Here is a 19,144-nt window from a genome sequence, read left to right on the forward strand (position 1 = left end):
TCTGTGACTTCCATTCATCTCAAATCTCACCTAACACCATGACGCCACTGTCACTAAAAAGGTGAATCTCTTGGACGCATCCAAGAACATTCGTTCCCCTCTCCGTCGATATACCCGCATCCGACCATCATGATGGAGAGGATTGAACATGCTCTCGTTGCTGAATCACTCCGCTGCCAATGTCGCTCAGCTAGTGACTATTTATGGATGTGTTTAGGCAAACGTTTTCAAGCTAACATTCAGCTTAATTAGCCAAAATATTAAAACCTATTCACAATCTTACAATGTATACTATTTTCATAGGCAGTTTATCCTTTCCAGCATTTGCTTGCACAACACTTGTAACAAAACACTACTTTAAAAGTGAAAACGTTTTCAAAATATGTATGTCTACTATCTTTATAAAAATATAACCATTAAATGTAAAATCTAAAGGTGACATTTAATGCCATAAATAATCTAACAAACAATGTCACATGTACGAAAGTATGTTCACTGAGGAAGAAATCAGAAAAAAACCCATCACTACCATCAACTTTTGACTTGACTCAAAACAAAATAAAAACATTACCATTTCTCTTTTGTACGGGATTTCCAAGGCTCCATAATGAGAGATATACAATGTACAATGAAAGGATATATTGCTGGGTCCAGCAAACGTACCACCATTTCATTGTGTCAACGAGTAACCGTTCTCCTCAGTACAATCAATGAGGGACTTTCTTTATAATCACAGTAAGTGTTTGAGACAAGTCAAATTAATACCATGTGTATTTTCAAAAACTCAGATGATTTGCTTGGAAAAGAACCAAGTTCAAGCCATTCGAATTTTCAACTTTGTGCACTACGATCTCACACGACAAACTTAAGGGAAAACTTCATTCCTTGATCCATGCTTCATTTGTTATCTTTCATTTAATCTTATATTGTGTACTAAGCGTGGTGTCTATAGCTATAGTTCCATCTTCAGAGGTTAGTACAATTTGTCAAGTGTCATCTGAAGTTTGCTGAGAAAACAATACGTGAAATTCTGGACTTCCTCATTGATAAAAGGGGCGGTCGGGTAGCCTAGTGGTTAAAGCGATCGCTCGTCACGCCGAAGATCCGGGTTCGATTCCCGACATGGGTACAATGTATGAAGCCCATTTCTGGTGTCCCCCACCGTGATATGGCTGGAATATTGCTAAAAGCGGCGTAAAATCCAACTCACTCACTCATTGATAAAATATATGTGGAATTTGAGGATAAGACATGTACATGGAGGCAAAAAGTCTCCTTGGCACAAATTAGGCTCCCCTTCTGGCTGATCTGTTTCTACATTCACATGATTATGAAATTCTGCTCGGAATTGCAAAATCAAAACAAGCGAATTTGGCCAAGAAGTTTAAATTAAGCTTCAGATATAACGATGATCTGATATCGTTCAATAACGGTCAAATAGCCAATTCCCTTCCACTGATTTACCTACCTGAACAAGAAATAAAACACACCAGTGAAACCGTCTCCTCTATTTCATATTTAGATCCATGCAAAAAGAATAACAAAAAGATTGTATGTCAAAAGCGATGACTTTAGCTTTTCTATAGACAACTTTCCCTTCATGTCGTGCAATAATCGAACAGCTCAAGCCTTTACATTTCAAAATTTTGAGATACAATCAAGCATGCTCATTTCTACGGTGATTTCAAAGAGCGTCACATGACTCTTGCTCACAAGTTATTTGATCACGGTTCAACATTCACACCTTCAGTAAAGCTCTTTAAAAACGTGTTATGGTAAACATGTGGAGGACATTTCCAAATTGGACGTATCAGTGACAAAAATGATGTCTGATGTAATTACCTATTTTGACCTCATGCTTCAGTATTTTTTTCATGTGAACAATTGCATTTTCATGTGTTTGTAACGGTTGCCACTTTTTGGACTGGATACTCTCCCTTTTTCGCGCACTTCCAGTCTCATTACTATTTGATAGTGATTCATGGGTCAAAACGTACTTTGGACTCTACTTTTGGTTTGTGTTTCTTAAATTTGTTGAAATATTTTTGTCGCTTGTTTTTATAACGATTGCTTGAATGTTTGATATATCAACTTCTATCAAATATCGTTTCAAGAAGATGTGAAGCAAAGATACTTTGAAAACGGTTTAAACATACTATATTTTAAAGAATATTTTCATGTACGTGGAACATGGCGACCCTGCCTTTTTCATTTTTCTATCCTTGAAAGGTCCCGTATATACAAAACTGCAGCATTATTTCTGCATGACTGGTTCTTAATGATATTCAGGCGATTACAACATCCATCATGAACACAATATTCATTATATAAGATGCACTCTTCAAAAAAAGAAACGCACAGGTAGTATGAAGTTCATTGAACCTGACAACACAAAAAAAACGGTATATAAATTGGATATATGAAAATTTTGGTGGCCTGATATTCGACAAACGGTGCGTCCAAACGCAGCCATTGTCGATTTCTATTGTCTTAAACGACACTGTTTTCACACTTGTTCAAACATGTCACGGAGGAAAACAGTAAAGCAAAATGCACGTGCAAGTTATCGCATTCGTAAATCGTAGTAGTGTCTATAAAAAGGCATGCATAAGTCAATAATTTGTCATTCGATTGTCAACATTTTTCAAGTTCGAAAATGCCGAGACTCAGCGCTGCCGATCGGAACATCGCCACAGGACGTATCCAAAGAGGGAAATCGCAGCCTTCTGTTGCACGCTACTTAAACCTCCACCACAGCACCATTTGCCGCCTTTGGTGGTGGTGGGGTGTGTGTGTGGGTGGGGGTGTGTGTGTGGGTGTGGGTGTGTTTGTGGGGGGGGGGGGGTGCATATCCTGCACCAGGAGATCTGACTCGGTTGTGGTTCAGGGAAATTTGACAGCAAATACCTTCATGAATCAAATTCTTCAACCTCACCTACTTCCAATGATTGACCGCCAGAGGGAGCTGTTTCAACAGGACAACGCTCCACCGCACACAGCTCGGTGGACTACCTCATTTGCCAACATCAACATCTTGCCCTGGCCGTCGAGATCTCCAGATCTCAACCCAATCGAGCACACCTGGGATGAACGCGATCGACGTGTACGTCAACGTCAGAACACGCCGCAGACACCCCCACAGCTAGCCAACGCGTTACAAGCAGAATGGCGCAGAATAGCACAGAATTCCGCAGGACAGAATACGTACACTTATCCAATCAGTGCCGAGGAGATGCAGAGCCGTGATTGCCCGGGGCGGTCACACGAGATACTGAGTTCAGCGCAACCTTGTGAGATTATGTGACATGACAATGAACAGTTTCAATGCCTTTGTACAACGACAACATGTGGCTATCGAGCTCCAAAACTTCATATTTGTATCTGTGATATGAAATTAAAAATATCGACTTTATTAGATACAATGAATTTACTAAAAATCTACCTGTGCGTTTCTGTTTTTGAAGATTTTTCATGATTCGCATTGTGAACAATGCCAGTATTAGTGACGTTTTGTCAATCGTCAGACTAATTATTTCTGTTTGTACAATCAAATTACATTATTGTACAATTTGAATTTTGGTAAAGACGGAATATATAAGGTGAAAGGAATGACATACCGTTACGTAACATAATGTGACATATTGTATTTTTCTGTCAAACCACTTGTTCATCATACTCTTTTTATTATATATACAAGGTGTGTTGCAATTAATGTCATATCAAATCGTGAATATCGGAAGTGTTAAAAACAAAAAAAAACGTTTGGAGTCATGTAAAATCTCACGGATCGGTCACTTCGTGACAAACCTAAAATCAATCATACGCATGCCTTTGCGTGCTCAATTTCTCAAAGGGATTCCACACTTTATGTCTATTTACATTTTAAAAGCAATCTCAGCGGTAGATTGTGACATGTATTTCGCATCATGACCTGCTGTAGAAGATAATTGTGCGTTCAGGACAAAGAAACATCCTGAAAGTTATAACCATTTCCACAAGGAATAACATGGACAAGAAGTCATCTTCGTTTTAGGTTGTGAACGATTTCCCTTTCACGATTTTAACCATCGTACCGAAGCCAGACGTTTGCTTTGATTTGAAAGCAAATATTTAAATATAAAATAACATCCGTTTCATGTCCATCGTTGTCTGTAATTGATATTATATAGACTGGCATGACGAAAGCTCCAAAACCCTGTTTATGTAACGTGGTTTTGGTGTGTTTCGTGGACGATCACTACAATTCACTGGCAAGTTAGAGTTATTACATTGGACCTGCTCACGTCAGTTGATTGCTTTCCGTTTAACGTTCTTACATGATTCTGTCCACGCTGACAACCATATCAATCTGGGATGTTGGAAGAAAACAATTGTCAGTATTGGTTATGAAACAGTTTGTGAGCATAGTGTATCCTCAATGAACATGGATGGTGTTTTTATGCTTGCACTGTTTCAGTTTACATAAATGTAGGTCTTTAAATTGGGAATAACGTGTTCATAATTCGATATAAATCACACATATAAATGTAAGTCTGGTTACGTCTCATTCTTTCATCTTTGATAGCATAACACACTTTAAATTTCAATAAGCCATTTGAATACGTATAATATAGTGCTGCATTCATTGGTTAATGTTCATCTTCTTTGGCCGAATAACACTTTACTTCAAGTATAACGACATATACTAATCTCAGTCCATAACAAGCTTTTAGTATAGGCTAATTGATATGGATGGCACTGTACATGTATCTTGACCGAGAATAACATAAGTATCGTTTTAACGATGTATATGGCTTTATCCTTACCCCTCCAGAGATCGGCATGTGAAAAAGGACTATAGTTTCTCGTTTCAAATACGTCATAACAAGCAACAGTGCAATATGTGTTTGTCTTTATGCGTATCTCACTCTCTTATTGCTCATTACAGCTAAAATGGATAGAATTATCAGTAAACCGCCCGCATGTTATCAAGAATCAGCGGGCCACTGTAACTTGATAATGCCCTCATATGGCTTGACGACGGGCCATTATCACGTCCGTTGTTGGGTGACGTCATAGGGTAGGCATAGGTGACGTCACGTTAAATAGTGACGTCATCTGGTTTATTCTATGACGTTTCCATATTTGTAAAAGAGGGTCAGTGACATTTGTGTTGATTGCAGTAAATGTTTTAAAACCGATATTGTTGTTTCTTTTTATTTGATACAAATTTTCATCCATTTTAGCTATAATAACGGTAACGCTATTCTTCAGGGCATTATCATTTGCAGACGCCCTCGGTCTTTTCAACTGCCCTCCTTCGTCGGGCAGTTAATGGAAGACCTCGGGCTTCTGCAAATGATAATGCCCTGAAAAATAGCGTTACCCTTATATTGCTGTCATTGTATGTCACTTGCGTAATATTCGTAACTGTCGCGATTGTAGTTGGACAGCTCAACTCAGTTGCGCTCACCAACTGTACTTCACATTGAGATTAGCAATGTCTGCTCTGTTCAGCCTTTGTTGACAAACTGGAAATATGTCCGGTCACGTGACATTCAAATTAGTTTGTGTCGTAACTGCGCAACAGCGTAATCCGTATCACTGCAGGTTGTTGAATTCTGATCAGTCATATGACAATTAGTTCTGATTCAGGATAATATGTGAAGCCATGTACGTAGAAATGTAAATCTTGCATGGTTATATCACCTGCTTTCCTCTTTGAAATAATCATCAAGACCGTTAGTGTTTGACATATAATCACACAATTTGAATTTCAATAAACCATTTGGACATGTTTCAAACATTCGTATATATACAAATTTGTCAAATGTGTCAAAAGAGAACATTCTAGCAATCTATCTATGTCTTTCAGCCATGCCAGGATCAGTTGATGGTCATGGGTTCGAATAAAAAATGGTTGCCTTGGTTGTTATTCCGGATCTGTCGGTACAAAACCAGGGTTGGTGGGGTAGCAAGGAGGTAAACCTGTCCGACCAGACACCTTTGACTTTTCTTGTTCATTAATAGATCGTCATATGACTGAAGTCAAGTTGAAATTGGCATTAAAACCTATTAACTCGGTGCAGAAGAGGAATCATGATCTATTATGGAGAGATGTCTTTTTTGTTAGTTTCCTGCTGGAAACAATCTTCTCTACCGGCACTTGTCACTGAATCACAGCCATTAGTCATGGAAAGTACAAGACCAACCCACTGCAAAAACTCATGATAAGTGCGCAGTAATAGTAATAGTAGTAGTAGTAATAGTAGTAGTAGTAATAGTAGTAGTAGTAGTAGTAGTAGTAGTAGTAATAGTAGTAGTAGTAGTAGTAGTAGTAGTAGTAGTAGTAGTAGTAGTTGTAGTAGTAGTAGTAGAGGCGACTTGTTTCCACACATGCTGTGTACACTTACATAGATTCGTTAAAGTAGCAAATGCCTAGTCGAGGCCAACATGAAGATTAATGGATTCTTTCGCATCGACCTTCAGGATGCCGCCATCATTAATTAAACCGCTGAGACGTGTGTAATTGAGTCTGTTACAATATTTACTACTACGCTATGAAACATTACTAGATCAATTGCGATTGCGACTGGTTACAAGTGTTGGTGTTGAATTTACGAGGTATACGTGTCACACAAATTCAATGCTTGTTGAAAAGTTTTGTTTGTTATTGTTTAAGATAGATGAGGCCTCCAACTGTTACACATTCAATAAAATATATGAAAATTGGTTCATTTGCCTTAAGCTTCATAACGTAGAAGGTTCAGTAGTTATGCTCTGTGCAATTTTAATGCAACGGATTAATGGGTTTGCTCTAAGGTCCACAATAATTGAATAAATATTAAGGTTTTTTATTTGTTTATATGACCATTCACCATTCACTCTTGACTATGATTATGCATATGCAAATATATTCACTTAAAGTCTTTTAATGATGGACAAAAATAAAAGCAACGAAACCCTTTCCATGATTAGTCGGGAAAACGGATGGCTCATTCATCTGAGATCTCGCAATTACGCAGTTGCGACCACTGGTCACACCAGAAACCTATCATCTTGGGTTCGAATCCCGGTGCGCCTCGATTATGTTTCCAGGTCAGGACAACATCCGTGCGTTAGGGTTTCACAAAAGTGGTAAACGTCTTAGAGCTGCATCACTTCGGGCTTTCCTCCCACATCAAGCGGACACGCTGTGAATAAAATGGAATATTGTTCAAAGCGGCTTTAACAAAAACTCACACACTTACTAACACTAGAGTCCATTGTACGATTCCGACTATATTATAAGCATGTACTATCAAAAAGTGATGATACCGGGTGTTGGTTATCAGGTAAGCGTATTCTTCCCAATCGGTGCCAATCGTCACAAAAACAATCAAAGGCAAGTCACCTGAAAAACTTTGAAACATATGGTACACGTCACCAGACATATTTTGTATCACTGATGCGTCAAACTTGGACATGTCCTCCACATGTCTGACATAAAGCTTTTTAAAATCTTTACTATGACCTTGAGTGTTGTAACCCTGATCAGACAACCTTAGAGTGAGTGATCATGAGTGAGCAGCTTTTAGCAATATTCCATCAATATCACGGCGGGGGACATCAGAAATGGGCTTCACACATTGTACCCATGTTGAGAACCAAACCCGGGTCTGCGGCGTGACGAGCGAACGCTTTAACCATTAGGCTACCCGACCGCCCCGGACCACATTGGAGCAAGAATGATATGACGCTGTTTGAAAAAGCAGCAACTCAAAAAGTTGTGAAACGTAGACACCAAAGACAGGAGCTGAGGGAATATTGCTCGACACAAACGGAAGATTGACTATAGGACCATCCACTACGTGATCAGCATCGCGAAGAAGACATTTGTTATGAGCAAGAATATACTAGCATCGTGAAGAAGACATTTGTTATGAGCAAGAATATACTATCATCGTGAAGAAGACATTTGTTATGAGCAAGAATATACTCCTATTAGGTCAGCAACGTATCATTACCATTACTGTTATTGTAAAAAATTCTTAAAGAAATAAATAATATTAACGTAATGCATCGATTGATAGGCGTACCAATATTTCTGTATTGGCTGTGATAAAAGAACACCGATAGGGTCACTAGTTGCATAAAGAACTGCTACTCGATGGGACGCCCACTCTTACAAAAAAGGCCACAGCTGTAGTCCGTCATTTGGGCCACCGACCATGCTGTCTAATTAGCAAGATGTAGCACTTGTCATTTGAAAAGCTATCACACATGGACAGCCCCGAAACATCCAGATCAACAAAAGCCTGTCGCCGGAGGAAATATCACCAAACGTTAGCTTAGTTCTCTCAACCCGCCGCCTCAGCAGTAAATTCCCATTCGCTCCGTTCCACGTGGAGTTTAGATCAAGCGACTTCGTTGGCCAATAGCTGAACTCTGATTAACATTCTAAGCTGTATGGTCTCTCTCCATAGTATTCACGGCATGCTGTTACTCAGACATTGTAAAGCTGCAAAGCATGTAGGGATAGCACCAGAAAACACGTGCACGGTATGGTGGATTTTTCTCTGGCGGATAGATATCGGCGAGCGAGCATCTCCCGTGCGTAGCCTCACAGCACTATCTTTGTTCGATCGAAATCCCGTATCTTAAGACACATGTTACAGGCATTTGCTTTGTGAAGTGTGTGTTCTTCGCGATGAGAACTTCTTGAAAGCTGAGGTAAGTTGAGTCGTTTTTTTATGTACGTATCTGCCCTTAGTGATGAGGCGTACTAAAGTTGATGGTCAGTTTTACGAAGAATTTGTATTCTAAAGAAAACTTCAAAAGAAACATAACCTTAGTTTGAATTAGGTTCTGGGAATGAAGACAACGGAAACATGCTTATGTAGGGTTTACCAGTGTAAATACTCTCACCAGAATGCATTAACCCGACAAAAAGAATTTTCTTTATACATTGACATTTTTTTAATTCATTGTAACCATTTAATGGGCTATCGGAGAAAAATACATGGTGACTTCTATCTGTGGCCTGCACTTCTTTAACCAATAACGTACATGTATATATCAGTTAATATATCTTTCCCTTTGAAGGATTGATACATTATCTGGCATATGTTAAATTTAAGTCACGGGCTTTTCATATACATGTGGGCGCTATACCCATGCACTAATTGAAATCTAACTATCCTGAAATACTAATGGCGATTTCTCCGTGGATAGTTAATTTCATCACGTGCTTAACGGTTCATTACTCTTGTGGATTTAAACTAAATTCGTCATTAATCATACTTGGTGGCCCATCAGTGGTGTTATTACCCTTCCTCCAGTGCTTGAAGAAGCGATCAAAGAGACGTTTAGTAGTGTAAGCGTCCAGGTGTTGTAAACGAAGGTCATAAACGTCCTTCTGACCGTTTGATTTGGCAGCAAGGCGTGACCCGAGACTCGTTAAATTTATCATAAAGGCTAGTATCAATATTTTACCTTATCTTCATTCTTTCTCCCTAATGAAGCAGTCTCTTGCTCTGTTACTACTGAGCTGGGAACTTCTGTTATTAATTCTAGAATCAGAATCGAATTTCGGAATATATGAACATACTTCACTGCACGCTGATAGTTGTCAAACGGTTTTATAAACACATTTCATACCCAATGTACCCGTATCATTAACTAACTAATCATTTATTTAATCGATACGAGTATTACGTTACTGAATAACGTTTCACATCGATCATATTGAGTACTGAGACTTCTGGTTAGATATATGAAGGGACCGAGTAGAACCGAAAGATCAATTATGTTTTACTAAAATATGTTATTTAAATGGTTTCCACGCCTTTTAATCAAACGTAAATCAAACCAGCAATCTGGGGTTCATTTACCCGAGTTGAAACACACGGCCAATATGCTCCCAAGAGGTTCGCACTTTGTATGAGGGTAAACCAGTTGGTAAATACACCTCGGATATAATAGATTTGATCTTTAAGAGTTTAAAGAGAGTTGCTGATACCAGGCAATACAGAGTGTATGACGTCTAGCTACAGATGCGGTTGTTATTATAAACATGCTCAGGGATGGGCATGTCTGCGGTTTATTGCTTGTTTCCCAAACTCGAACCACACCGTCAGAATATGTGTCTGATGATACCTGGATGCGGTTTTCATTTATATTTCTATGCATTTACGTGTTTGATAAGAGCCAGACACATAGGAGAAATGCATTATGGCCGTGGCAATAGCGGGCTGGTATATATTAAAACATAACCAAAATAAATTGGCTGTAACGTAACATGAAATACGAAGTTGAATACCAAACATATAAATGCCAGATCCTTACAAAAGGGTACTGGATACATGACGTTATGCCAATGACTGCAAGATCAATGATTTAGAGTCTTAATACGGCGTCATACTTGGACATTGTGAAGAAGTAATTTATGTCTTCTTAAGAACCATTATGACCAACTAAATAATAATGATCTCCAAGCCGGAGAAATTGTTCTTTCTCAAATGTTGTTTCCAAACGTTTTATGGTAGACAGTGGGAGGACATTTCCAAATTTGACACATCAGTGATAAAAAAGTTGTGCGATGCAATTCCCTATTTTGACGTGTACCATATGATACCGTGTTTGTTCGGTTAAACAACTTACTTACCTTTGCCTGTGTTTGTGACGGGTGCCAGTTTGGGTTCAGGATTTTCTTACCTTTTCGCGAACACCCGGTATCATCACTATGTGATAATGATTCATAAACTTTTTATGATAAAGTCGGAATCGTGCAATGGACTCTGCTTTTGGAAAATATTTTTTATGATTATGGAATGTTTTGAAGCTTGTATTACAGTTATAACTTTTGATTACATATTTTATAAGGTTTATCGTACAAGGAGTACGCACTTTCCCAATGTAAGGGAGCAACATATGCTTAATAGCTAAAATATAGCATGTCAACACCTGGTAGACCGAACCTCATCGGTTGTATAATGTTATGATGAGATGTGAAGATAAGCCAACGTGTCCGACGCAACACTCGGCCAGGTGACAATATTTGTCCCCACAGGGTCTTCACAATCAAATGAAGAAATTGAACAGATGAAGTGCAGTGATATGCTCTATTCATTATTCATGTATAAATAAGAGTCTATGTATGACATGTGTTAATTTCCCAGCTGACAACGTTAACGCGAAGAAAAATCTTTGTGAACCAGAGAATTGGACCTAGGGTTCGACAATTATATATTCGTTGAAGGAAACGGGGGTACACGTGAGTGACTGGATTTTAACGCCTCTTTAAACCAAGTTATATCACTTTATTTGACGCCAAGAAAAGACTTCACACGTTTGTCCATGTTGGATATCAAACCCAACCGTGATCAGTAAACGCTTTAAGCAATTGACACACATGGTGACGTGTAGATAATATCATAATTGCTCTATGATTTCGATAATAAATAATAAATCGTTGTGAATAAATAATACGTACTTTTAAGGCGCTTTGAAGAATATTTCAGTTATTACAGAGAGTGTCATCTCGATGAGGGAGGAAAACCCGAAGTGATGCAGTTTTTAAACCGCCCCACTCTTGTGAAATCCACGAGCACGGGTATGGTTATGTGAACCTAGAAACAGCATCAGGGTGCATCGGGATTCGAACCCTAGATCATAGATTTCTGGCACATCGAAGGCACATTGCAGCGCTTTTGGCGACTGAACGAACCGTATCCCTTTGAGGGAGGACCAAGGGATGGGATAATATGTTGGTTTTATAAAAAAAAGGGACATTGTTTGCTGAGCATGCAGGATCTGAAAATAACGTTTTGTAAGTAAAGAATCGTTGGCTCTCCCATTCAGGGACAAACTGCCCTCAGACAAATATGCCTGTCCTCCATCCCCCGACCCACTCCCACCTCACTCCACTCCCTGAATATCAAATGGTCAGTGCCTTATGATCGCCTCGGGACTTATTCACGTATACACAACAATGTGAACACAACAATTGAACTGCTTTCTATACCACTGACACGTCCCATGATGAAAGACGCGCTACTTACTTTTTGACGGACACTGCACATACGGGTTTGGCTGCTCTGGTTTGGTGTCACAATGATTGTTGCACTGGTCACCTGCAATGAAGCCTACTCAAAGGTATAGGGTATCGCTGTAACAAATAGCTGCCTCTGACGTAATGAATAACTACTTGTATCCTGTCAGCGGTTAGATTGGTGAACTGTCAATGAGTATATTATTCTTCATTTGTCATCATGGGTATCCGTTTATAGTAGCCATGCTAATCATGGTTTTCAACGTTTGGATGTTATGTCAGTCCTGCAAAACGTGGAGTAAACGCTGATATACTCATAACGTATAGCCGATTTCCGTTTGTATCAGTGCGTGGTTTAAAGTAATGTCTCTTTCAGGAACAAGATACATAACCAATTACCCAAACAACCCGCTCCTATCCATTCTTAAATCCAACAACCCGCTCCTATCCCCTTCTCATCCCAAACAACCAACTGTCATCCCCTTTTCGGCTATTAGCATTTCGTGAATTGAGAGATTGACAGATTTATGTTTATACAACCTCTACATTATTTCATTTCAAGGAGTGTAAGTTAGTCAAGTTATAAAGCTGTCCATAATTTGCGAATGGGGTGCGGTAAGACTTATTTCTTTCTCAAGCAATAAGTGAGTGGTGAAGTAATGTCTACTTTCCCTCTCTCGGTAACCTATGCGCCTTATTATTCTGTTACCCATATGTTCCTGTGTTGAAGTGTATTTGTTCTTCTAAATCCAACAGGTGTCAAAAACAGTTATAGTAACGTTGCCTGAATAGTCAGGAATTGGAATCGAATCGTAGAGAATGGACAATATGTGTACGAATACTGCTTTGGAGAAAATAAGTATTAGTTGCAAAAGTGAGTGAGTAAGTTTGGTTTTACGCCGTATTCCAGTTATATCATGGCGCTTCGGCTTAATATAGGAAGAACACTCAAGTAATGCAAGTCTCAGACATTTACCACATTTGTGAAACCACCAACACGGCTTTGGTGCTGACAAACCTAGAAACATAAGCGGGTCGGGCCGAACAGTGAGTGGGTTAGTATGGTTTTACGCCGCTTTTAGCAATATTCCAGCAAATATCACGGCGGGGGACGCCAGAAATGGGCTTTACAATTTGTACCCATGTCGGGAATCGAACCCGGGTCTTCGGCGTGACGAGCGAACGCTTTAACCACTAGGCTACCCGACCGCCCCTGGACCGAACAGGGGAACCCCAAATCATATATTTCCGGTATGCCTAAGGGACGCAACTCTGCGCAGCGAATTGTGGTGCCTTAGACGACTGAGCAACCCGTGCCCTCGTGAAAGTATCGATACATATCTCCAGGCATACAATGGCATATTATTACAGCCAGGTCAGATCTGCGACTTTGGATTCGATTAGTCAAACATCAATGTAAAACACGTACCATTAGTTTCAGTCTGTTTGCTTACAAATCCCCAGTTGTCGATTTCAGCATCAGGGGAAACTTTAATAACCGCACACCGTTCCCCATAGCGTTAAGCCTATCGTTATCCAAATACTTTACTAAACAAGAAACTTGCATGAGAAGGTGTGATAAAAATCATAATTATGGAAGTGTGAAAAATAGAACATTCTGTCTCTTGTTATACGAAATATGTATATAGTTTCAATATTCCCTTGTTAGTAATGGCCATGACCCGCATTCTTTGCAAACAACAGGCTTTTTAATTGGCACATACTGTTTGTGAAGGTGTTTTATGTCGAACGAATGTCGGATGTGTTACAGTTAATAGTCAGAGGCTGTCCGGTATTGAGTTGGTACATGTTTCATATTTCACTTATTCCGTCAATTATGATAGTTATCAAACCTTAGGGTATATAATGAGCGTATAACTGGTCCTGCGCGTGGGGCTTAACCTAGGGTACATTCACCAAAAAAGCATACTGTATGTATAAACATTCTGAAAATAATCAAATCCCGAAACTAAATGCTACAGTCTCACACTGCATAGCACATTAGTCGTGTCTCTTGCACATGGCAGATGGCACATTGTAGATGGATGTTGGTAGTGTAGGAGTAATTCTATTTGGGGGTTCAAGTCGTCAGGCTCAGCTCTGCATCTTTGTGGGAAGGACACAAAGATCAATGATTCCTTGGTTAACATCGTCGCTGTTGAATGAGAATGTGCTTTAATCAGTCCCTATCTCTGTTGGTGTAAGGTTTCATTCCAGACCTTACAACTGGGATGTTTTCTTAGGAGTCAAGTATATTTTGCAAAGTGGGTTTCGTCTTTGCGGTGGTTGAGTGCTGTGTGAGGAGTTACGTTTCAGATACGCTGGTAATCTCACATTGGCGGAACTCATGAGGGACAGCATTGTCATGACATAGCATGTGTCAGCATCACGGCTGATCGGATTCGATCCCACAACCATTCCTAAGCTTGCATATAAATGGGACTTGTTATTAAAGTCGTCGATAGTACATGTTTTAGATGCAGACATGTGTCATGACATACTATGAATAAAAGCATGGCAAAGTGAATCTGAGTTACACATTTTTTGTTCTGTAAAGGAGGTAAGTTTAAGTATGTATTTCCTGCATTAATGGCTACACACATAACGTATGTTAATTTTAACATCATCTGATACTGAAGTAACGACTTTAGGACGTAAATTATGATACTGAAGTAAAATACTTCCTTAGTTGTGGACACAACCCCATACACACGCGAAGGACAGCTCAAAGAGATGAGTCTGTGGCGCTTACCACTTTGCTTAAACCCCTGGTCAGAGTTATGGTATGGACTGATTGTGGATCTCTGTTGGGCTGATAGTGGATTCGATGTCAGGACTAATGGAGTTACGGTGCCTTAAATTACTTGGCCACTCGTGTTCCCTTCAACGAGATGATCTCAGGTGCAAAAGATTAAAACTCTTTGCGTTAGTGTTTTGTACATGGTGATTGTCAGGGATACACTTTGCGTTTGTGTATTGTACATGAAAATGTATACGGCATTGAAACTCATCCTACGCTTAGAAAAATGGGAGAACGTATTTTAGAAGCTATTACCTGTACCTTCGGAACTATGCGTGTATGGTATCCATCGACTATCGCGAGGGCTACACATGGCAAACGTATTCCCGTATATATAACGTGTTGGTACACTTCCAAATCTAACATGGGTACTATATACACAAGAAACACGATGCAGCTTGGCCACGTCGCCCACAGAAAGAATTTGAGACATGCTGTTAAAGATGTATGTACGGGTTTGCCGCGCCCTAATGAATGGCTTTTTTGAAACGTTCTATCAGTTTTCTTATCGCCGATATTTTTGTTATCTGCTCTTGTCAAAGCCCATGTGACACGTTCTGTTGAAGCTATCATTATTGAAAAATTGTTTCGACGAAGAGTGAGGTGAGGTGATATTGGGTTTAACGTCGCGTCCAAGATTATTTCGCTTATATAGCGACGTGCATGCACGTGTGTGTCTACCACTAGACCACGGAGGCGGTCGTTTCGACGAAGATCGTATCAAACTCATGACGTGGCCTGTTTGGCCCACGTCCAAAGTCGTTGTTTTGAAACACCCCTTCTGAAACAACTGTCCTGATTAAACTAATTAGACGTTTTCATGCATGATTCCTACCACCGAAGTCTGTTTAAATAGTTTATATTCAATTAATATTATATCTTACATCTAAAATGATACCACTGAATTAATATTCTCTTTATTACACCGTCTTCTACTTAAAGGTTATAAAGACGAATTATTATACAAACATCAATAATAAATCAAAATAAATAGTTTCAAATGTGTGTGTCGTGGCATTCCCATCGTACATACATATATCATCGTGGTTTCTTTTCAGAAAAGCAGTTGGGATCCGGGTAAGGAAAAGGCTCAGTCAGGCCATAAATATTAATAATATTCTATGGCGTACAACATGGACTCAGTCAAGCTCAAATGTCCTTGTAATTATAGTTAGAGCTTATACATGTACAATGCGTTCCTCCCATTCATAGTTAAGTACTTATGTTAAGTATTTACTGTGAATCGAGTCATCGTTCATTCATATATCATCGTGATGTTAACGGGGGCACGGGTGGCCCAGTCGTCTAAGGCGCCGCCATTCGCTGTGCAGAGTTGCGTCCCTTGGGCCATGTTTGTAGGTTCAAATCCCGTCTCGCCCAAATTATGTGTCAAAGTTTGTCAGCACCATATCCGTGCTCGTTGGTTTCACCGAAGTGGTAAACGTCTGAGACCTGCATCACTTTGGGCTTTCCTCCCACATTAGGCTGACACGGCGTTAAACCCAACTCACTCACTCACGAGGTTAACCTGAAAGTAGCCTCAAATTCAGTGGTAGCTGAAACCACACATTGGCACCTGTTCTTGATATAGGCTCATCCGCCTCGTTCCAAAGAAGAAATAGAAGGGGTATGCTCACAATGTGTAGGTTAAATCACAATTTCATGTACAGGAAGATCTGTTTGTCGCTATTACCAAAATAGCAGAATTGCTTATGAGAAACAATTGCATTATTTCCGTTCTTAAGTGTATTCTATGAGCGTATACTACCTAAACTACCTTTTTCCAAGATCTTTTAATTTCGGAGTCGTGACACAGACACAGTCACGCCTTGGAACGGGTTATAAAAATATGAGTTATTTTTAAAATCTAAAAGTGGCATTGCTCTAAATCTAAAACAAAGTAGATTTTGGGATTAAACTTTCATAGTAACGAATAAATTCAAGAGTCCAATCCGGGATTCGAACCCACGCTCTCAGAGTAACGCACCTAATCACCAGGACACACTCGCCTTCACTGAGAAAGTGTAATCCCAAATATAAAATTTGTTACTTTTGACCATTTTCTAAAAGACATTGTATTTTGAATTAAAATCTATCTATCTATCTATCTATCTATCTATCTATCTATCTATCTATCGTTCCTTCGTTCGTTCCTTCGTTCGTTGTGTGACGTAAACAAAGACCATCTTGTTGGGAAATCAGAGCCAGGTCTAGTTGTTCTCTGTTGAGTCCATCCCAACACTTCTTCAATAATGCACCAGTGATTCGATAATGAGAGGAGTGTCTGGCGTTTCCACTCACTGAATCTGGAACAAAGGTATGGCATTATATATTGATACGACCTGCTCAGAACATAGTTGCGGGGTAGGACGACATGTCTTAATGATGCAATTAACTTCTTCCTGGGAGATGAGACATAGATCAGGTTACAACAGTAGTGTTATAATGAACGTGGGAACAATCAAGACAAGCATGGCGCGGAGTATTGTTATCAGGGCGGGGATTGTGATGGAACATAGCGAGGATCGCGTAGGTAGGTTGAGCAGTGATGGACGGGTGAATAGATGGTTCACGGATAGGAAGATTGTAAGTACGTAGGCAAGTGGTTGTTTAGTCACCAACCTTAGACAAACAATAATGATAAATCCAAGAAATAATTATTCAAAAATGTGTATCAACAATTGATAAAATCAAATCTAAATGAAGTACAGAACAATGATTAATGTTAATTATTGCAAAGAAGGATAGAGAAGATTAGTGGACTATTATTTTGGTGGAAAAATGTATCAGGCAGAGGCAGATAGCCAATAAGCAGCCCACGATCAGTTAGGCAGAAGAAGAGAAAGACGGACAGATGACTGATGAGCGAAAAGAGTGACAAAATGATTGACTGTGATATGGACAGACGAAAAGTTAGATAGAAACAAAGAATGTAAATAATAAATGAATGAATACAACGTCAGTTTGTTGCATATTAACATAAAAGGTCGGAGGATTGATTTGTTAAATGGAGACAGCGGTAGTCATATATGAATATATGGATAGCAGGGCAGGGTGTCATGACGAATAACGAGATAGTGGATGGGCAGATGTAGCGACAGTGTATGACAGAATATATCGGGATATTCAGTGTACAGATGGCCAAACAGGGGTTTATACAACAGAGAACAATGGATAGTGGCATAGAGGAGTAGCTATCAGGAATGGAGAGATCAGTTCGTTGAGAGATAGAGGGTCTTGCTGGATTTATGGATACGGGATGCAAAGCGTGGTGGATGCAAACAGGTATGGTACGGGACGGGAGGGGAGTTGTTGATTGGTCCACAGAGGATAAGATGCGTCTTCATCAGTTATGGGATAAAATTTATTTCTATATTTAACTGATCAACGTTGTTAAACTGCATGGTTGAAAAAGTAAACAAATGTTAGTTGAAGCGCAAAAGAAACGCTATCTCATGAAACTTTCCGATTGAAATATCAATGCATTTTATTAAAGTTTCAGAGAAACCAGCCTTTGGAAAGACTCCATGTTTATGCTGACCTGTTATCGTTGTTGTAATATGTAGATGGTTCTCACGTGGACATTTAAATCATTGGCAACCATTTGAAGGCTGGCTAGCATGCAGTCGACCTAAAGCCTGTTTTCTCTGATTCTTCGAAAGTCTTGGCATGGCGCTAGTATCGATACAAGAATGTTGAATCCAAGTATTAGGGTGCCGTTTATCAAGAAAGGAACACGGAAACGCAAGTGAATTTTTATTTTCATGGAAAGCAATTGGGTCGTTTGTTTAGCTGCGTTGTGTCACTCTTTATCCGTTAATATTAAATGTGCATACAGACTAATGTAAAAAAACGGGATACCTAAAAAAATATAATTCATGAAGTGAAGTTTCTTTTACGGTTCAGTATTTTATTACATTAACAAGCAGTTCCAAACAAAGACCTGTTATTCCACATAATCAAAATGAAAAGACATATAAACATTGAAAGCGTTGCAATGCAGCGTTGCAATGTTAGCCATTTACCTTGACTGAAAAGACATAATTCATAATTTATAGCACCAAACACACTCATCTACTTGATGAAAACTCATTGAGCTTACCTCAAGCATGATGTTTGCAAATAGGCTAGAGAGGGGAGATCATACAGATGCCAGTGCTAATTACAAGGCTGCGTATTTCCGGCTGTAACTTGCGTTGTAAAGAAGTTGCAGCGTTTGGTGGCGCCATCTTCTGACATACAGCCCGAAGCAGATCCACGTGTAAACGTCACTGCCTAACGTAGTGATCATAGTCGTGGAAGTGTTCCCCCAGGATATATGTCACGCTGTCTGT

The 19,144-nt window shown here is 39.5% G+C and overlaps 1 protein-coding gene across 1 annotated transcript in view; it reads left to right on the plus strand.

Annotated features, from left to right (window-relative positions):
- The first annotated feature begins 8,443 nt into the window (after positions 1 to 8,443).
- LOC124111593 (orexin receptor type 2-like) overlaps positions 8,444 to 19,144 on the plus strand; it is a 74,999-nt gene continuing 64,298 nt past the window's right edge. Inside the window, exon 1 of the mRNA XM_046471344.2 lies at positions 8,444 to 8,691. The gene's annotated coding sequence lies outside the window, so the exon portion shown is untranslated. The remainder of the gene's footprint in view (positions 8,692 to 19,144) is intronic.

This window comes from Haliotis rufescens, unplaced genomic scaffold (assembly GCF_023055435.1).
Source record: "Haliotis rufescens isolate VD_foot unplaced genomic scaffold, xgHalRufe1.0.p SCAF_2, whole genome shotgun sequence".
Lineage (NCBI taxonomy): Eukaryota > Metazoa > Mollusca > Gastropoda > Lepetellida > Haliotidae > Haliotis > Haliotis rufescens.